Source organism: Apteryx mantelli, chromosome 1 (genome assembly GCF_036417845.1).
Source record: "Apteryx mantelli isolate bAptMan1 chromosome 1, bAptMan1.hap1, whole genome shotgun sequence".
In the NCBI taxonomy this organism is placed as follows: Eukaryota; Metazoa; Chordata; class Aves; order Apterygiformes; family Apterygidae; genus Apteryx; species Apteryx mantelli.
The window spans coordinates 86051002-86073667 of record NC_089978.1 but is presented as its reverse complement, the minus strand read 5'-3'; positions in this window follow the sequence as shown (position 1 = coordinate 86073667).

Here is a 22666-nt window from a genome sequence, read left to right as displayed (position 1 = left end):
GGAAAGGTGGCAGCAGAGAGATTTTGGTGCAGAGAAAACATTAAGATTGCTCTATTAACCATGCTAAGCTTCTGCTGGCAGCTGATCATTCCCAAGGAAACATTGTGGACAAGACTCCTGTTCTGACAGAAGGAGGCAAACCAAAGTCAGAGAGATTTGTGAGTCATCCACATAGAAGAGATGAGTCTGTGGTTGTGGACATCTTGGAGGGGCAAAGAAGGATACAAAGTGGGGAGCACTCTGAAACCCCACAAAGAGCTCAGCTGGGATGAAAACAATCTGTCAAAGATCCTGCAGAAGAGAAAAAAGATATAGAAGAAGAGAGGGCAGTTGAGGAAATTAGGGGAAGACAAGGTTTCAGGATAAGTGTATGATCAGGCATATCATCATAAGTAACTAACTGGCCAATGTAGGTAAGGATAGTGCATAGTTTAGGCTAGATTAGGCTAAAAAGAAATAATTAGAGACTTTGATGTAAGACATTTCAGTAGAGTGGAAGGAGAAGAAGCCAATCTAAAGGTCTGAGCTAGAGCTGAAAGGAAGGCGTTTGAAGTCTGTTTTCCAGGGTAAAAGCAAAAACAGAGCTTGGGTGAAAGAAGAGTAGGTGCAGCAGCATTAGAAAGGGCAAAGAAGTGCACATCCTCATGCTCCCTGATCCCATTCTCAGCTTCTTCATGCTTCTTGGAAGGCACACTAAGGCCAGGCACTTCAGTCAAAAGTTACTGGAAGAGGTACGTCTCCTGCTCTCAGCTTTGAGCAGAACCAGCACTTCCCTGCCGGTTGCTGGTGCTTGGCTAGAACACAGAAGTATTTCCCTGGAGAGACAGCTAGAGAGAGAGAGCAGAGCATCAGACAGCATATGTGCTGCAAAACGAGTAGTCTCAGGGCTGTAACACCAACCTCAAGGCTACAGTCCCATCCTAGTAAGACTTTTTTAAGGACCTACTGCCATAGAGCTCTGAACTCAACTGGCACCATTAGGGGTTACCTCAGTACCCATTTAAAAGTCTTTACTTGGGTAGATGAAAGCTGGTAGGGTCAGCCTGAGTGTTTATTTAGATAATAATTTGATAAGGCCAGCTAGCATTGCTAAAGGCCATAACATCCTCGTTGAGACCTCAAATTGTGAGCATCAGCCATTAGCCATATCAGTTTGCAGCAGTCTACAGGTGCTGATTTATGAAGAATAACTCTGCCCTCCTGGTCCCAGGATCAGCACCAGCATTCAGGATCTACCAGCCCTTGTAGATCCTTCCCTGGGACTGAGTGCTGCCTGAGTTTCAATCCCAGTTCACTGACTCCCTGCCACATCCCAGTGCCCTCCTGTGGGCTCTCAGGCCTGGAACACCTTTTCTTCCAGTGTTGTCACTGGCAAGCAGTTGGTGCAACTAGTGATTGCCAAATGCATGTTATTCCTTCACTTTTATAATGAAAGATGTGCAGAAGATGTACTTTTTTTTCTCATCTTAGTCATCATGCAACAGGACAATTCCACAACTAACACAAAAGGCAGACAAAAATGGCAATATCATTATTAGTAATAATAAAAGTGGTACTCTGTAAGAGGGGGACAAATGAAACACCATTGTGTCAAATACATATTTTAAGAAAAAAATTATGTAAAATTCATTGTCACCAAGGCTGTTTAAATTTATTTTCTTTAAATAAATGATTACAAAACTACCTGGCAAAAATCACAAATAAATGTACTGGAGAAACACAGCAATGTAATATTATTATTTACCATTTTTATACTGTATTTGAGGGATATTTGAGAAAGCAAATCACATAATATTGCAGAGGTGTTCAATAATAATTCTGAACAAATTGTTTTTCTCTACATCTAGTATCCAGTTTGCTTTCTACTATCTTCTCTTATATCAGAAGCAGAATAAATCTCAAATAAAGGCAATGATTTCCCTCTTAAGTTAAAATTGAGAACAGTTGCAGTTGCGACAAGTGTTTTCTGAACTGCAGATGTGTAAGAGGGAGTAGTCTGCTCTAGCTCCCAGCGCTCTGGATTAAGCCCCCAGGTGAATCCCAGTATCAGCCTCGCACCTGTCAGCATAGACCCACATTTGTGTAGTGTGGCACAATGGCTTCACATGGAAAAAAACCCAAGCCCTTACAGAAACACTGAGGACAGGGGTTTTACTTGAGAAATTCCTATGATTTAGTCATGTTCATCTGATGAGAGCCCATGAAGAACTCAGTGTGAGGAGCCATACCTACTTCATTTCTGTCATCAAAGTTCAAAGCATGGAAGTGAGTATTTGCCTTTCTCCTGAGAGGATACTAATGCCCATGCACCTCAGACACCTCCCTTGCCACCCTTCTTGGCTGATATGCATATATGGCCACTAGAGGACATGTGTGAGATATTCTGTTTGCTGAGCAGCACTCAGATATGGTATCTGCTTTGTATTAAGATATATGCTATATGTTTTGCTCCTTCACATGAGTGACCAGGGGCAGAGGCATGTGGATACAGTCAGACTCAGGTTCCCTTTCTGTAAATGAGACGTGATTGTGTAGTGAAAGGCAAGCATTACTGCAAATCTGAGGGACTGTTGCACTCCTGCTGTATCTGCAGAGCTCAGCAGGGCTGTCTTTTAAGTATTCTGCAGGTAGACTTGCCTATCCCCCTGCTAGAGGTGGTAGGATGTGGACATAGCTCCCCCTGCTCCAGAGCATAGCACCTTGCAAGATACAAATTTTCTCACAGAGCAGCAGGCCCTGGAGACCAGGGCTGGGTGATAATCACAGGGACTACTTCTGCCACCCAGCCAGAACAGGAACCCAAATATTGACTGACTCCAGGTAGCATGAGCAGACTCCTTGCCTGGGGGAGACTGCACAAGTGGGTAATTAAAGACTGTGCCTTTCTTGCAGTCAGCATATCTGCAGGAGAGATAAGCTGGCAGAGAACAGTTAGCAAACACTAGAGGACAAATAGAGCTTTAGCAAGGTCACAAATAAAGCCAATGCAAGAAGGATGGGAAGTCATCTGTGAAAATGTTTGGAAAGCATTCCATGTGAACATCTGAGAAGCCTCTGGGGCAGAGAAATGACCAAGGGGATGTCACTGTGCTCTCAGAAGGACACAGAGACATGGAAAAATGAGATGCCAGCAAAGTGCCCTGTTGCACTGGGTTGATGGGTGCCCTGATTTGGAGGAGCCTCCTACAACAGTGTGATGAACAGACAGAGGTTGGACAGAGCTTCCTCTCTTGACTCAGTTTAACTTATCTCCAAGTTTAAGTGGTGGATTGTGTTCCTTTACCCCCACCACCCATTTGCAGGTTCCATCTCAGTGGTGTTGGATAACAACAGAACATGTCCCTGACTGGCTCCATCCTTATTGCTTAGCTCCATCTGAACTGGCTAAACTTAAAGATGTGAGAGCACAACTTAGTGTGTTTGAGAAGCAAGGGATGAATGGGATTTTCTGAAGAGCAAAACCACATACCAGTGGAGTCCAGTCTCTTAAAACACTTCCTATGAATTTTGGATTTTGTGCCAAGAAATGGTTTTGTTTTGTTTTTTGAACTGATGTATTTCAAGTTCAGTAAAATATGCAGTGTTACACCTGACAAGGGGTAGCAGGAGGAAAGTTGATGCAAATATCACACTAATGTCCAGAAAATGTGGGGAGACATCTAGGGTGCTGCAGGACAGACATCTTTCTTCTGTTCTTGGCACATTAGAAGACTACAATAAAAAATAAAATAAGTAGCCATTTGGAGAAATGCAAGATGTTGTGGAAAAATCAACACAGCATTCATAAAGTGAAGTGATACTTCACAAACTTAATACAGTTTTATTTAGGAGTCAGTGAGGTTGTAGATAAGGGTAATCAGATGATCCATGTGTACCTGGATTCTCTGAAAGCTTTCAGAACACAAGCAGTTACAGATTAATAACAGTTAAAAAGTGGGAAACCAAGAGTAGGAATGAGTCACTCTTCATGGAGAAGGGACACTCTGGGGGGCCCTCCTGGCAATCTGTGTAGGTCAAAATATTCAGAAGTGATCTGGAAAAGGGAGTGAGCTGCGAGGGGACAAAGTCTGTTGATGGTTCTAAGTTATTCAAGACACTAACAGTAAAAGCTGATTGTTAAGACTGGCAGAGGATTTTGCATTTGGGTTAAGTGGCTGAACAATAAGTGACAAGAAACACAATGTAATAGTCAGAAGAATAAATAATTTTCACTATACATACCTGTATTTGATGGGCTCTAAATGACCTGTTTTCAGTAGGAAAAAGCTTTGAAACCCTGTGAATAATTCTTTGAAAATATCAGCTCTCTGTACCTCAACAGACCGAAAAGTAAACAGCAAAGAAGGAACAGTGAAGAATTAAGTAGGGAAGGAGTTATTCATTTAAATGTCTTGACTTCCTGTCCCTTACAAATTGTACCAATAATTGTGTTAAAGAACAGGAAACGTTCTGTGTGGCATGAACTGCTTTAATCTACATTTGCCAGCAATTATCACATGATAGTGTTTGAGGCTGTTGGGACATTTTAACTATATTTATGTGCAAGACAGCAGAAACTGTGACAATGTTGAAGCATTGGCTGGCAGTCTTTAGTTTTTAGTGCTTTCCAATGTAAGTATTTATATTGTCCCATGCTGAGAAACTAGTTATGTTCTACCAAAAACATAGAAGTTATTGTCATAACATAACAACTGGACATAAAGTCAGATAACTACCATCGGCCCATATCCTCAAAAATATTTAGGAAGTCCTACTGTAATCAGTGAGAGTTAGGTATCTAAATGCTTTGTGAATCCAGTCATCTGCAGCTGGCTTCTTATTGCCAGCTAAACATTGATAGAACACATAAAATCTGCATTAAATTTTATATAATGATGTTTGGATGCTCTTGACATTCTCGTGCTAATTAACATATTGACATATTCAAGGCTTACATGCTCTGATGCAAACTCATATTTCATCTATAAAGACAAGATGTGAGCCCTGGGCTCTGCCAATGTGCTAACTAATGCATAACTGTCAAGGGCATCCCAACATCATCAGAATCCAACTTGAAAGGAAGGTTACGTTCTATCAATAGTCATCCTTAGGCTCAGAGGACAGAGTTGATGTTTGATGTAATCAGCAACTCAGTGACACTTGAAAGAACTCCACAGCTCTGCTCATCAGTGAAGCTGACATCAACAGCTAAACATGACATATGCTTACAAAGTCAGAATATTAGAAAAAAATTTAAAAGTCAATATCTGCTATCACCACTAGCAGATCTTCTAATTAGCTAGACAGAAAGACAATGAAAGGGAACTGCAATTTCAGACAAATATGGATTTTTGTGATAGCAACTGTGCTTATTCTGATGAATGAAATCCCTAGTATCCATCATAAATTGGGATACTTTTGTCTCTTTTCAACCCAGATGGGGACAGTATCTTGAGAAATTTTTGTGCAACCATAAATTCTGAATTTTTTTTTTATTTGGATACATCAAAAACATTTCATATCAGTGTTTTCCAACAGATCCAAATTACTTGATTTCCAGCCAGTTGAACAAGTAATTGCATTTCCCAATTTGTCACATTACCTTGTGAAAGTTTTATTTTAGGAGCTGACAGTCATAACTCTCTATTGTAGGCCAAATCTTATGGCATCTTCCATGCTGCCCCATATAATCCATTCAGAAGAAAAAACACATTTTCATTCTGGAAACTAAAGCTGTTCCCGCAAAAGAGAATGGGACCTCCAACCACTCCACACAGCAAAGGACTGATGTGAAGTGTAATTTAATAACTTTTTAATAATTGATTCCAAATGAAACATTTCAGATCCATTCAGGAAAATGGAGCATTTCAGGTTGAACTAATCCAAAATTAAAGACTTCATTTGGAGTTTCCTGATAGGAAATTTGGTTTTCTATTTTCAGTCAGAAAGTATTTCTCATGAAAAATGCCAGACCACCTGTAGCATGTTGTGTAGGTTGTGCTGTCCCTGCCCTCACTGTAGAACCCAGAATCATCATTCTACTCTTGAAGGGGAAGAAGATGCAGACCCAAATGAATAAAGCTAAGACATTCTTCCTTGAAAACAAAGCAGAACTGAATAATGCAAAGGAAATGCACAGACCCTTGAAATGTTTTGTATTAACTGACTTGAATGTAGCCTGCAACAAACTCTCATTTATCGGTTCGTGAACAGTTGAAGTAAACATTTGATGACTGTCCCAATGATTTAGTTGAGTGGATCTGATAGCAAAGCTGTCAAAGAAATTAGCAACTGAAGATCAGCTAGTTTTGGTGGGATCCATTAACCAATGAAGACCACAAGGTAACAGGAAACAATAGGGGATTTGGGAATTTCTAGAATTTAAAAACTTCAGAAAGTGGAGGAGGATTAGAAAACAAAACAAAAAGTTGGGAGTTATTAACAAATGAACAATTATTCAAAGGCAAATCAAAGTAATGATTTTTTTTTTAATATGTCAAAGGAAAGAAGGATTTGAAAATCAAGGGAGGTAGGAATAATGGAAAGAAACTGGACATAGATGAGAGATTTCTGGCTACTGTAAGAATTAGATGAATGCCAGTGCTGGTGCAGAGGAGTAAATTATATGGGTGCAAGTGGATGGGACCTCTTCCTTTCAGGGGCAGCTAACCTTAGATCATCTATATTGAATCACGTTCTCAATTTAATAAAATATTCAGTAGTCACAGTATGGTGATGAGCTGCTAACAGGCTGGTAGATGAAATGATCTTACCTTACAGTTCTGTGCCTACCCTCTCTGATGTAACACCTAGATTCAGTTGCTCCCTGATACAAAGCATTGGGGCAGCACTGTCTTCAATAATTCCCCTTCTCTCCACTAGCTACGTCTTCCCACCCTACTGCTAGAGCATGTCTCCTCCTCCTTTGTGTGCAGAAAGAAGAAAAAGGTGGATGAGGAAAACACAGCATAGCTGAGAGGCAACATGCACTGGTGTGGAGTGGAAGTAAGCAACTGGAGACTGGGACTGGTGGGACCTCCTCACATGGGTACCACTGCTGCAGCCTCCCCCATGTGAAATTTCACCCTCACTTCAGGCTACCAGCTCTGAGGTTTCAATTGAAGGAGAGACTCGTTTAGAGGAAGGCAAGGCTTACTGGCCAGAGAAGTGCTTCTTGTGAACAGCTTCTAAAAATAAATGGTTTGAAAAATATTCAGAAATGGTCTTGTGATACTTCTGAGCATCTATCATGTGATGAACTAATGAGGGAAAGAAAAGGGGCAAATCAATCTTTTGCAACAAACAATTAGATTAGTTACATTGAAGGCAGAGGGAAGGTGAAGACATTGAAAGAGAATTACAACAGTGATATAGCATAGTTTTTATCCCCAGAATAGATATTGCACCAGAAGAAAACAAGAAAGTGTGATATTGGTCAAATTTTGTCTTATTTGGAGCATAGCTTCACTTGCAATGAGAGAGAGACAATTCTGATCGCACCCAGGTTTTCTAATGGCATAAATTCCCTGACCTCAGTGGTTTACTGTCTAGATTTACCATAAAAATGCTATTCTGCATTTATAGGAACTGCAGAGAGAGGTATAATTTAGATGCAGAACTATGCGTGCATTTAGAATAGCTGGCCTTGAACCAGGCTGAGAAAGCTTACCACACTCAGTAATTTAGGAAAAGCACAGTATGCTATTCCCACTCAATCTATGAAGAATTCATTCATAAACACGTTCCTATACTTCACTGGCAAATCAGGTTACAAAAGGTTTGTAGAGGATGTACATATAGATATGATTTACTAAGACCTGAATTCAATTACATCTTTCCACTACTTCTTTGGCCACAGCTTCCTACACTGGATATTATCTATATGAAATAAGAGAGACAGATCCCTGGAGTTTCCAGGACCATCATAATAGCTTAATAACAGTGGCTGCAATGCTTTACTATGACTGCCAAAGGGAAAAGATCTTTCAGAAAGATGCATATACCCTCAGCTAAAATCAATTCAAAGCCAGTTCAAAACAACTTCTGTATTCATGTATTTACTGACAGATCTCAACAATTCTTCATAAGTTTTGGTCAGTCAGTGTCCCATCTTATTTAACCGAATAAAAAAAAATAGTAGTTTTCTGGACAAACAGGCAAGTGATGGGGGAATAAATGACTTGCAATTATTTCTCAGCGTATCACTGTGCTTCAGCAAGCAAGCTATTCATAGAAAACCCAAAGTGTCTCTGCTACAATACAACAGCAAGTAGAACAACTGCTTTTTCTGCAGTTTCATGGAAGTAATCCTATCACCTGCCAGACCACAATGTTAGAAGAGATAGGAATTCAAATAAGAATTTGAATATATCTCCCTGGAATTTCAGAGAAACTTTGAATAAAGAGAGGGACAAAAGCTTCTGACAGACATTTTGAGGATTCTCTATCAAGAAATGATTCAATGCAATCATTCAACAAGAATTGTAGTTCTGACACCTTGCTTTGACACCTTTACTTGGACATGTGCAAATAGGATATTTGCTCACTTTGGAGAGATTTTCATCCACAAAGCAATCTGCTTGTTAGCACACATCTAGTTTGCCTGTATTGTTAATTAGGATATGATATGCTATGCTAGAAACTGCAAAAGAGCTGTTAGGAGCTGTCAGTAAATTTGTGCTCACAGAGATTGATTCCAGCTGAATTAAACTGATTTGATCATAATTTTGCTCCTTTTCACTCAGTGTACATATATAGGTCACTTTTAAAAGAGCATCTCCTTTTATCAATCATAGAGCAGGAGATACAACTTACTAACACAACACAGACCTCCCAGGGGTAGGGGACCTGCGTTTTTTTACTGAGGCGCTGAATATAAAATAACCACCCTGAGTAATTTAAACTGATCATTGATATTCTCACTGCTAATTGAATTCCCTCTCAAACTGCTGTGAACAGCTGGGATAGGAGAAAGGGTAAGATCGTGGGCAGGCGCTGTACCATCATGTACATGATTTCATCTAAAAGTACAAGACATCACAGGTGAGTAAACTGAGCAACAATAAAGATATAGGGTGGCCAAAAGGCTTAGCTCCCCAGTTCATTCCCAGGTCCTGGTCCACTGATTATCCATGCTGCACAGAGCATGGCCCCACGGCTGAACCAGCTAGTTCCCTCCCAAACAAAACCAATACCTTATTCTAGGGACTGCTCTCAACAGCCAGCACAGGTAAGGCTTCATTATGTGTGCCTACTTTAACCTGACACAGTCCTTCAACACTATTACTGCGAGTTTGGCACCCTCAGGTATCCTCCAAATATTCTCATGCCACCACATCCCAGAGCATGTCATACATGTTCTTGGTGTCCCACTTTAAAAGTAGCGCTCTGGTAAGCTCCAGCCCAGCTCTTGCTTCATTTCAGACACTACTGAGAACTGAGAAAACACATGATGGAATACTGCTTATGTCTTACAGCCATGAGCTGGGATCCAAAGGAGGCCTGCATCAAGTGCTGTACAGTGTGGATGCACCAGCCAACTTGTAGGGGGCTGGCTTGAGTGGCAAGTGTGTTAGGCCCTGAGAACCCTGGGGATCAGAAATTGCTTCCCAGACCAAGAGCATTTAGCAGTGCAGATAGCAGCAGAAAAACAAAAACATATTACACATTCATGAGAGGCACATTATCAACCATAAATACTGATGGTCCCAAAAGGCTGCATGTATTTTTATTAAAATTAAATAAACATCAGACTTTCTTGACTGATACATATCAAAGTGTTGGAGTTGTCTGATTTATTCACTTCTCTTTAGATAAAGAAGTTAAAATCTAACACAATCTGAACATTTCCTGGATTGTGTGAAGAACATCTGGGCCCCCAGCTTCCACATAGCATATCTTACAGGAAAGATAAGAACTTCAGCAGGCACATATTTTCCAAAGAAATTGTCACACAAAATAATTCAGAATCAGAAGAGAGAGTAACCAGCCTCAGAAAAACAAGTATTCTGTTAGGGTATTTGACACAGAGAAGAAAGCAGTCAGAGGAATCTGAATTATCAACATCTTTAAAAAAACTGTTATGCTATCACACTGCAATGCTTTCTAGGAACTCAAGCTATGGCGAGAACAAGAGCATCCTTCACTCACTCTCTGTGAAGTTAAACTTTCAGGCTAATACAGTCTGATCTTCTGGGTTTGCCAAAACAGAGATATTAGACTAATGCAAATAATGCTATGGAAAGAAAGAGTAGAAATAATTAAATGTTTTGCCCTCCAAATCTAAAATCTTCATCCCTTAGAGGAAAAAAATCAATAGCATTGAGAACACATTTTACAGCATTAACAGTTCAGGCTGCTTTCTCTGATTTCTAATGAAAATGGACCATTTCAAGTGAGTTAATGCGATGGAAGTAAAATGAGACTATGGCCATAAAGGCGTTTGGAATAACTTTAGACAGACTCCACCTAACACAGCTGTAAAGTTTCAGCCACATCTAGAAAGGCAGTAAAGACTTCATGGCTCTCTTCTAAACTCACATCAGTCAAACAGGAGGTTTTCCATTAACTTTGGTAGGCTGAGCTGTGAACACTTTCAATCACTACCAAGTCAAAGTCCTTTTCCTGCCCTCAAAACCTTGCCTAAACTGGAGACTAAAAAGTAGCAAGTTACTTGAACACAGAGAAAACCTCTACATTTCCTATCTGAAAATTTCCAGTTTGAGACTAAAAAAACAGAAAAGCTAGCAAATGCTATTATAAAATCTCTGTGAGGGAGCTGACAGATGAAAATATCATTTTTGACAGCGACCACCATATGGCTAAAGGCAATTTGAAGTGCTCTTTTTATCTGGGCTAGCACAGCAGGTGGAGGTACTTCAGCTCACTGCCCAAGCTGTTCTTTCATTCAGAATGAATATTAAGAATGTTTATTCAGTGTTTCATAAGGATAAACTAACCCACAATACTAAGATACATGAAAAAGTCTTCCTCTGAAAAATCACATTTCACGAACTGACAGTATAGACAAAAGACTATACTCAAAAGCAGTAGGAAATTTGCTCCGGGTTTCAGTACTTCTATGAATGTTTCTAGCCCTATAAAATCTAGTTTTAAAAGTGTAATCTCAGCATGTTAGTTCCATAAGACTGAGGGGTTCCCAAGGGGTCGAGTCCACTCGACTGAGCTCAGAGCTCAGTCTGAACTGGTGCAGGTGCCAGCAGTAGATGCGGGACCCCTAAATGCTGCCAAGCTTAGCAGGGACAGCGGCAAAGCTCTCCCAGAAGTCTTCAGCACTGAGTTTTTCTCGCCTGTAATCTCTTCATTTTTGAAAAATGCGGCTCTCATCTTTCTGCCCCCAGGAAATGATCAGCAACAGTCATTAGTTTTGGAAATAGGAATGGCTGGTGAGAACCTGGACCTACAGAAATCAACAGCAAAATGCACACTACAGCACGGCCAGGATTTCATTCCTGTAGCCATGAGTGAAAAGCACCATATAATTAAAAGAAATAACGAGGTTTCTGTGGCTTGTTTTGTTCCTTCGTGGCACATTGAAAGAGTAGACCAGTGGGAAGGTGGGGAGGGTAAGCACTTGTTATTGGGGCATGGGCTCCCATTTCACTCCCTGGACCAGGGCCCACAGCACCCACACAGCACCATGACTAACCCTGACTTTTTCTGTTTCTCACCCTGACTTTTCATCTTCTTTCCATCCTTGAGACTTGTACTCTCTGCTAATGCCTTTGGCTCTGCACCTTCCCCTAATGCAGCAGCCATTGCTCCAGCCATCCCATCAATATTAATTTCCCTCATCTTATCCTTCTGTAGCTGATTCAATAGAGCCATTAACATTTTCACTGGAGTTGGCCCAAATGGCCCTAATCAAGAGGAATTGGCATGCTGGCAAATTCTCCGCAGATATAAAGCAGACCAGATACCTGTCAGGGATGATGTAATACCACCTCTTCTGTAACAGACACCAGGATCTGAAAAACTACCCATTCCCTTCCCCAGGTTATTTATGTATTAGAAACAGTGGAGTGGATTTTGGATGCTTAGATTAAGGCCTTCGGACCCCTTACAACATGGGGAATGGGAAAGAAAGTAGTGAAACCTTTAGGTTTTGCTGCTTTTGCAAAGGACACAGGACATTCTAAAGGCTGCGGGGAAGATTTTGGCTAAAATAGGCAGAATAGGAGTTAAGGGAAATAAGAGACATGACTTGAACGGATTTTGACTTTGGCTGAACTGTAATGTTTGAACAGAAAGGCTTGTTTTTCCCTTTAAGGTTGACTGAGACTATCCATTGAATGCAGGTTCAATGTATTGAATAGTTTCCAAAAAAAAAAAAGTCAAACTTTCAACTTTTTTGAGTGTTTTCCATTTTTTTTTTATTTTGAAAAAAAATCATTTTGAAACATAACTAAATATGAACATTAAGGTCTAATACACTCTGTTTCATTCAGAATTAATAAACAGGAAAGATGATAATGATATAAATTTAAAGTATCCTGACTTCCTCTTTTACTGAGGTATGAATAGGTCTGAGAAATCTTAGTAATCCACATAGCCTTTTGTTATTATATCACAACTACAACAATGTCTAACACCAGACAGGACATCTCTTAGAGACACAGGATATGATTTATGTTCCTTTTCATAGTTTATTTTTCAGGCCTAAAATAGGCTGATGCTTCCTTTTAAATTCAGGCATCAAAGCCTATAAATAAAGAGACAGACATCTGTTTGATAATGGGTTGTGCACTGAAAGTTAAATAACTTCCCTCATAAATGCAGTTCTTATCAACCATTGGGGAGGGAAGGGGGAGGTTTAATTCTGGTATTGTTGATATTTATTAACAAGTTATAGAAATACCAGCCTCAACCAGATAAGCAGCTCCTTATCAGTGTAATCATTCAACAATTTCATGGTCACTGGAGCAAACCCTGTGAAGTGTGCAGCAACTCACTTTTCTTCCACTGAAGACAGAAATAGACAATGATGACAGACTGAGAGACAGTCCAAACTTTACGCATCTCCCTGCAAGAAAATTATCAAACCTAGGTGTGTTACTTTTGGCAGAAATGATTGTTAGAACAACAATTCATGCTGTATAAGGGATTCAAAGAACAAGAAAGAATTACAAGTGAATGCTGCTATACAGTGACCAGAACAAAGTCATAAATAAAACTGATAACGACTCTGGAAATAGAGACTCTTCTCCTTTTGAAAAAACTGTAAACCGTTAACATAATCCATACTCTGTCAAGGCTCTCCTACTGAGTGGTGTTTTTCACAGCACAGTCTCTAAAATGAACAACGTGTTTTTTGGAAGGAATCTTTTTTTTTTTTTAGTAACCAAACATGTATGAGAAAAACACAGCAGGTTCTATAGTACGTTTTTTCGTGTGAATTGCGATTAGTCAGACAAATAAGTTATCTGGTATTGATTTTATGCCCACTGTCAGCTGACCTCATCTCTCATGTCAGCATTAGTCAGCAGAAACTCATGACACTGTCTGTATGAGGCAGAGTATTTAGGTCAATGTTGCTTTTGCAAAGGTAAATAGTAAAACATAATCTATGGCAATTTTCACCAAAATGTTCTCATTCTTTTTTACCCCCTCAAAAGAATTAAAGAACAGCTTACTCTCATAAATAGCTGTTTGGCAGAAATTATTTTTCATTCAGCTAAAGCAATCTCTAATCCCAGTATTTAAAGGCAAGTAAAGAGTATATGAAGTTTGAAAAGAAGAAGAATATCTAGCTCCAGCTTTCACTCATTTCTCAGTGACTGTAATCAGAAAAGGCATTACACGGTCAAGATGGTTTCTTTGTAATGTTAGGTATCCTGAATTCTCATTTAGATCAGTGAGATTTGGGAGTGCTCAACACTTTGCAGAATAAAGCAAAAAGTCTTCCTTTTAAAAGCCTACACTAAATGATATCCATGGACAAATCAAAAGAGGATCACCTTTTCTGGATCTAAAATAAAGAGACACACAACCAATTCCATCTCAGTTTGCCTGTTAGCAGCACTGCAAGAGAGGAGTCTCTCTCACAGGCCATGGAAATGACCGAATCCATGGAAATAGCCACAAGCGCGTTGCATAAAGCTAATACCGCCTTGCTTGTGAAGCTCCAAAACATGAAAAGGACAAAGGAATCAGCACAGAGAACAATAACAACACTGGTGGTGGGGGAGCAACTTCCCAGTAAAAGCAGTCACTTTGCAAGAACAAAGCACAGGCCACAGATGGCATAGAAATAAGAGTGCCTTCACTCCCAGCAGCAAAGCTGGGTTATAACTTTAGATTCACCAGTCTAAAAGACATCCAGCAGCAGCCACTTATTCCTGAGCATATGTTTTGAGTTCATAGCCAGGCAGCAAGCAACACAGCCCATGGACAGCTGAAAACATACTTTTAGCAAGCTGTTTCTCAAAGCTCTGTCAGATACTCTTTGGCAGGTTTCCCCTGTCATGACCTCTGGGCAGCTCTGTTTCACCTGTGTAAAGGAGACTATTTTGATTTAGCTACACTTTATTTCCACATCACTTGAGTGCATTTTGATTAGGATCAGACTGCTATTTTAGGTTCAGAGCCTAATATAATCTCAGTCTTTTACCTCTCAGTGATGCTGGTTTAGCTCCCATCCCCACTAGGGTCTCTATGGCAAATGAGGCTGCTGTACTGCAAATGCTCTAGGCTGAAATAAGTGGAGCAGTTGTCAAAAGGGAGGCCCTGCCTGCCCATCTGTTGGGCCATGCATTTTCCGCTGCTATCCTTGCACTCACATGAGCACTTATGCAGCTGGGCTGCCTCAAGAAGCTGCCAACAAGAGCAGCAAGAAATGAAGAAATGCATTTTTAATCCAGATTACCTCCTAGCCATGGCTAGAGAAGGCCAATAGAGCTGGAGAGACTTCAGCGGGCAAGCACATGCTGCAGGATGGGCCTGAGCACTCTCACCCACAGGATGCTGTAGGGGGTGAAGGGTCTGTCCCAGGGAGGTACCATGCAGCTTTCAGTACATCTGAGCCTGCCTTGTGCTACAACATAGGGGACAGGATCTTTCACCAGCCTATGTCAAGTGCTGTGTGTTTGAGCTACCAGATACTCCATAAGAAACGAGTTACAAACTAGGAAACAATGGTCTTCTGGGATGAGCTCTGGAGAAGGCGTATTGGGGTACCATAAGGGGGGGCAACAGGAGCCCTGGGAGTGCCAGGGCAGTTGGGCTGTCACCCTTAAATGCTGTAACAGAGCCTGTGCACAGGAGGCATGTCAGAAACGTTGAAGAAGGAGAAGGTGCTTCAGCTTTCGGAGGTATAGAAAAGCCCCCAGCACCTGACCAGATCTGTGACAAAAAAATTTTCTCCTTGCATCTCAGCACTGCCTTCACTTCCCCATGCCATAACCATCCCTTTGAGGCTGGAAGTTGCCCAATGAGACACCTCAGTGAGGGAGAACATGGGCAGGCAGGGGGGCCTTTCAGGGGGATGTAGCGAAGGGCAAGCAGGATGGGCGACTGCACAACACTAGAGCACCAGGGGAAAGTGCAGTTCTTTTCAGGGCCTTGCGTGCTCTGATTCTGGCTGTATGGTGCTTTCCTCTTGATCACCATGACAGTAGTAGGGAAAAGATGTACTTACGGTGCCCTGTCTAACTGTGCAACAAAACACAGCCTGCTGTAGTTGCTCCCTCAGGCGCTGTCTCTCCAGCCGAGCTGTGAGCTCTGGATGCTCCTTGGAGTTTCTTTTTCAACAGCAATTATTCCTGTGATAAAAAGCAGTCTCTAACAATGGCTTTTTTCACTCTGCTGCCTTTACAGCAAGGCTATAAATCATACTAAATGCCTTCACAATATGTAAATTGGCTTCTTTGCATAACATTTTTTCATTCAGCATAAACAAAGCAATTATACTCTTTGATGATTGCCCCAAACTGCTATTTCTTTTACCCTTTCCAAAGGAGGACTTTTCACTTTTGTCATCCTTTTATTTGTGTTATGCATCAAGTGAGAATGTCCTGCAAATGCTTTGTCAACACCTCCTTCCTGAAGAACAGCTGTATCTTGAACTGCTGTCTCTAGCCCTCCTCCTAATGCACGTCCTTTCCACCAGTCCATTCAATCTTCTTTGCTGGTTGTTCTCTCCCTTCATGGATTTGGGGATACTCTCCCTTGAAGTTTCTTTCTTTCTTTTCTGAGCATCTTTGCTGCTTTGATACAGTGCATTGTAAAGGTGTTGTCTTCCAGTATATCAGAGACAAACTTCTCAAGCAGCTCATTTTATGTCAGTTCATTCATCATTTTGCCAAGGCTTCTCTAGGTTTCTATACTGCTCATCCTAGACATGCCTATGATGCAAACAGTCATGTACTAGAACACTTCTGACTCTTTGTTGCATTGTTGTTGCATTATGAGCTGCCTTCATATTGCATTAGAGCTACTGATAGCAATGAGGTTTTAAATCTAAAGATCCAAGGGAGTCTGGATGAATGAAATAAGGACAATGAAAAATTCCTCATAACAAATATCTCTGGTTCTCTCTGTTCTTCAGGAACATTCATATTTTCAACATGAAAAAAAATCTGGATTTTAAAATTATACTATATTTAGCAATTTAGGTTCACCATGTTGTCTGCTAAAGAAAGAACTCCAGAACATAGCTTTAATAGGAAGGTAGGGGAGCTGCAAAAATGCAGCAGAGCCCAAATTTTCCTATGGTACTTAGAGAACATCAGAGATAAACAGAGATGAACGTTCTCAGTGATGAGTTTATTTTATCTAGTTAATGATCTAATTAATTATTGAGAATTAAAATTAGATTTATGTGTCATTTTTATATACTTCAAACGTAAGGTAAAGGATGGTTGGCTTTGAACTTCTATGATGATTGCTGAGTCTAAGTAACAGTGTAGTAAAGAAACTCCAAAATACTCTTGTTAAAAGGTAAATTTTGTTGCAGTTAAAGTTGGATAGGTCTTCATTGCTATAACTAGTTTAGACTGAGAAATTAATGATGACAGTTTGCTGCTTTTGTATCATTTATTTTCTTAATTGTTTTCCTGCAGTGCTTCCGTAATAACAGAGACACACAGAGTCAGTCACTGACAAATCACTCTTTCAGTTAGCAGTATTTTTCAGACTGGCATCCCTACAGGTGCTACTAGAAACTCACTGTTGGTTTCATCCCTACAGTTGTCATCCTTTTTGTCCTTCTGTCAGTCTGTTCAAACATCAAAGTCAAGTAATTCTTCTGCAGCTATAGTTTTTGCCTCAGATTCATCCACAATGCTGTAAATTCTTCAATATTTTTGAAGCTAAAGTAACAAACCATGCCAGTTTTTCTCTTGGTCAGCATCTGCAGTGCATATTTAATTGATAAAGACTCCATTGCTTTTTTCTAAAGAATAGTCTTTATAGTCTTTGTAGGAAGCTTGCTACTGTATAATCATTTCAGTGTTTCCAGTCTCAGATGAATTGACCACACTGACTCTGCAAAATTTACCTCAAAGTGAATTTTTGGTGCTACAACTAATCTTTTTATCTTTTTTTTCCAGCTAATTAAATAACACCCCAATGGCTGGAGGAAATACTCACTTTGTCAGTCCACATCACAGCTCTGGCTAAAAACTTTGGTATTTCTGCACAACCAGGGCTCTGCTGAAGGAGGTTTGGTTCAGTTCAGTATAACTGGCTGTTAAAATCTCAGCTGGCTTCCAAACCAACTGGACACCTCCAAGAGACTCCATTTTTTTGCTGTGATCTCACCATCACAGCTGTATTATCTGGTTTGAGGCAAAAGGCCTCTTCTTTTTCATCTTCTACCAGCTAAATCTTTATCCTTAACCAATCTATCACACATCCGATGACCCTGTTCTTGGAAATGGCTGTTTTTCATTCAGTAACACATGGCCATGAGAAATTGTCCTCAAACAGCCTGGGAAATTTACTGGATGTTTTTTGTGTACAGAGAAAGGCAGATTACTGGTATGCTTAAAGCAATTAGGATGAAGCTCACATTGTTTTCATGTAGATTGTCCCGCTTGTGTGTTCTTTTTTGTCTTTTTTTTTTGTCCTGGGACAATTTTCTTTGAAGCTGTCCTCCCACTTGAGGTCTCAGTTTCCAAACTTAGCCAGTCTTGCAAGAAGTGGAGCTTTGCTTTAATCTGAATCTTGCATTCATTAAATTAATAAGCCCTTGCCTTAGTGGGTTGAGTCATTTGACCAGTGCACAGGGTCCTCCCCGAATGAGTGAGCTGAGGAACTCCATGTCTTTTTATAAGCCTGTTCGACCTGGTACAGCAGATAGATTTTAAACCATCAGTAATCCCTATTGATAGAGCACAGAATTAAGAGAAATTGAGCAATTGAATTGTTGAGAAATGTCTAAGACTTATCATGAATCCCATTTCTAAAGTCAGAGGTAAAGCAGGGAGGTGAGCTGCTGTCAAGATCAGTGCAATGAGTGAGCAACAAAACAGAAGTGTCCTAGGCTCCCAAAGGGATCCTTCTGCAACAGGAGGGGAACCAAAGGTGTGGGCTGAAAGACCCAGTTAAGCAGCTCTACCTTTCGAGGGGTATTTGAGATGATGAGATGCCCAAGCGGAACAGGAACAGAGAAGGTAAAACTTTTCAGCCAAAGTAATAAATAGCTGTCTACTACATCTCATTTGTGAATTGCTGCTGTGAGAGGTAAGCAGCGACATTCAGCCAGATGTGCTAGGGCTGTGAGAAGGAAACACCAGGGGTGAAAGCCAGGAATTTGCCTCAAGCCTTGAACAATCTCTGGCAGCTGTGTTCAAGGAGTCTGGATAGAAATATACCTAAAATCTTGTACTGTTCTGCATCAAAATGTAAAATTTACCTGTCTACTGGCAGTAAAACTAGAGATATTAACTACAAGCACTGACTAGTTCCAATATGATTGACCTTGTCCATGCTTTAACTTTGCTTGTAAGGATTTTGCATAATGTGTTTTCCCAGGAGAGCCTAGGCCTAAGAAGTAGAGGAAGAAAGGAAAAAATTATGGCTTTTAATCCTCTCAGGATCCCCAGCTGACAGGCTAAGGAACTATCTTCTGTAAGAGTTAGTGTTTACTACCTTACAGCTCCAGAATATGCCTTGTGACCAAAAATGTGTGAGGTGTTTATTTAAATGTTTAATACCAGTGACAGTTCTTTCCTTCCCCATTACAGAAGTTTTAGTATCCATTATTTTATTTGAACGTGCTGCAGGCAAATCATCCTTGTTTGCCTCCATAGCAACCATTTCTAGCTTTCCTTTTCTGTCCTTAGAGGAAGAAACTGTCCTTTTTGTTGGGCCTCCCAAAACCACACTGCCAACATGTAAGCAATTTCAACACTGTGTTCACCTGTTAACCAAGCACTCCTGATTCATTGCTACTGTGGCAGCTATTAGAAGCTGTTCTTGCTGCCTATGGGATATGTATGCAGAAGAGAGGAAACTTGTTTAAAATAAACCACTATGAGCGCTCACTGGACAGGATCTAATTATGTGGTGATTGTACTGAGCGATGTTGCAGGGCATCAGAGATATTATCTATCTTCCTAAAAGTATTGATATTAATTTTTACAGAATAATGTACTCAGCTACATAGCTCACACAAACCCCTTCTTATGCTGTGAAAGAGGCCCTCCAAACCTAATCCTAAGGACAGGTGAAGAGTCATTGCTCTCATTTGGGCTTAACTGTGTTTTCAACTAGACAACCTGAGAGAAGAGAGCAGCTTGCCCCTATGGAGCAGGTGGGGGTGCAGTTAGAAAACTGAGCGGTAAAAAGATTTCCTGTGGGATGGGAAGGGAGACCTGTAACTCAGGCCTGCGGAGTACTCTGGGGCTCTCTCTGAGCAGGTGCAGTTAGGGAAATTTGCAACACGCTACAGAACCAACATCCCCCTGAGACCAGGATTTCAAAGGTCAGCAGAGCTGTGACTTTATTTCCCATGCTTGCATTATAAATCTTGCCTATTGCTAAAGTTTCGGCCACCAGCAACGATCCCTAGTGTCAGTGTAAGTCATATGTCCTAGGAGCAAAATTTGCATCGGAAGAGAAAAACTGCTCCAAGGTTTCTCAAATGGAAATGATACCACTTTAATCCAACCTTTTGGTGCACACTATAGGGTTGGGGCAGGACAGTTTCCTGGGGACTGAAATTCCACCCTAGATGAAACCTCTGGTAAAAGACAGGAAGCACAGCTATTTCATGCATAATGTTTAGACACTCCGGATCTATTAAATTGTAGAAGTATTTAAACCTGTCTCATTACTATGAGTGATTTGTGACTCTTTTGAGGAATAAAAGCAGTGATTTAATTTTCATTTATTTTCATAATGATATTTATCACAGCTTCTTGATATTTGGGAAGACCTTAATGAATTCTTACCTAATTTTATGAATCATTGTGGAGCCATAATTGTATTTCAGACATGTGGAGTCTGTTAGTCATTATTCACCTGCCTAGAAATTTCAGTCAACAGCTCTAGGAGGCGGAAAAGTGAAAAAATATTTGTTGAAATATGTTCAGATAAAACATTTGCTCCTGCTTACAGAAATTAAGTGTTTGTAGAAAATGGAATGAATCTGAAAATGCTTCACAACAGGATTGAATTTACTACTATTTTTACTTGCAGTGATTCAGCCATCAGATAATAGAAGTAGACACTTTATGATAAAAAAAATCTGCTAGTTACAAATATGATTTTGAAAATTTATGCAAAGACAGTCTTGATAGAATGGCTTGGCTATTTTGCATTTAAAGTGGGGGAGGATAAGTGGAGACCAGAATCTCTGGGATATATGATTCTGTGATTGAATCATTTATGGAGAACAGGGTACTTACAATAAAGTTTTGGGGAAAAAAAGGACCTTGCAAGCTGAAGATACAGATCAAGGCCAGAAAAGATGGGTGCTTCATAGCATAGCATTACATCAAAAACCTGTAAAATTAATTATATACTCCCCAACTGCTCAACATCACTGAGTCCAATTGATAATAAATATAACAAGGACATGTGTGTTAACTAAATAAAATTTATTTTCTTCCTTTCTTTCTCATTCCCAAATGGAGGACAGTAAAAATGGAAAAAAAATCCCATCAAAAGTCAAAGAGGCAAATGCAATTTCTTGTCTGGTATTCTAAATATTTTAATTTCTTTTCTAAACTGCTTCTTTCCCAAATCTTTCAATTAAATTCAAATGAAACAAATGAAACTCATGCAGAAAAAGGTTCAAATGAAGTATGCTGATAAATATTGTGACAGTCCAGAAAATTACTGGATAGTTCAGAAAGTCATTGGTGTCTTCTGGCAAATCCTTTCAGTGCAGAGCGGGACTGATTGTAGTTATCTTTGTGTAAATTTATGTCAGATTAACTTCTGGTGAGGAAAGTCAATAGATGACTGATGGCTATATAAAATGTAAGAGCACGCAGAAGTATGAACTTCAAAATGCCTAAGTAGAGAGGGATTTGATCTGAACAGTTCAACATCAAAACTATCAGCTCTTTGCTTCTTTTTGTCTTTTTTCTTACAGAAAAATTTCAGCAAATTTTATTGAATGCCCCCCAAATTCCCTTTGCCTAGACTTTCAATGATTAAACAGGTTTTGAAGTGCCAGTCACTTATTAGGGTCATTCTGTTAGGTGAGGATGTTCTGAATAGGTAGAGCAAGAGTTAGATCTTCACTACACCCTTGTAATAGAGATCAGTTGGCCTGTGTTTTTGTGCTAATCCTCACTGCTTTAGCAAATCATTGCTTTGGCCTTTTTATGCCATATCTTGTTTGTTCAGCAAGCGTTTAGATTTTGGGTATGAGGAAGTAATCTCTTTCTTTCTAAGTTTGTTTCTAGTGTAGCTTTTTTCCTCTAAGAGCAATCACCTTAGAGAGAGGGGTAGGTTCTGTCTCAATATTTGAACATTGGTCAAGTGTTAATGGTATTTGCCACTGGACAATACTTTTAGCATTGTCAGGAGGATGTGGCTTGGGACAAGCCTCAGGATTTTCATCCTTCAGGAAGGACAGAATCCAAGTAAAGGAAAAATGGAAAACAGTGTGAAGTCTATGAGAGGAATATTCAGACACCTTGGGCCACCCTTCCCACTCCAGTGGTTTGTACTTAAGTGAAAGCCCAGCCCCAGGGGCCATGGCTCAGCTCCCAGGAGCACTTCTGGGACATGGCCTTGAATGGTCAGCAAGCCCAGGGGCTGCGGGAGCTGCCTTATGCAGGGAGACGCGAGAGAGGAGATGGTGCAGCTGCACTTCCCATTCCTCCAGCCTTCCTTTCATCACACTCTTCTTCAGCAAGGCAGAAGCTCAGGGGCTGTAGCACCGAGAGCTTGGCCTGTGCTTCTGGTACCTCACCTAAGGCTGGACTGATAGTCTCACCAGCTGTGCTGGAGCTGCACTGAAAAACAGATGGTTGATCCTGCGCACGTTAACATTTTTATGAGATTTCTGTTTGCTTGTTGTTATGAGCCTGTACTGGGGCAAGAAAGGGGTGTTATTAGTTATTTGTGTGTGACATGAGGAGATGGAGATGTCCTCTACCCTGAGCATTGATAACATTTTGGCTTTCCTCTCAGAATCCCTTCTTACTTAGGATGTGCCAGACCAGTGATCTGTGTCTCTTGATTAGTCATCCTCTGAAGCCACTTTATA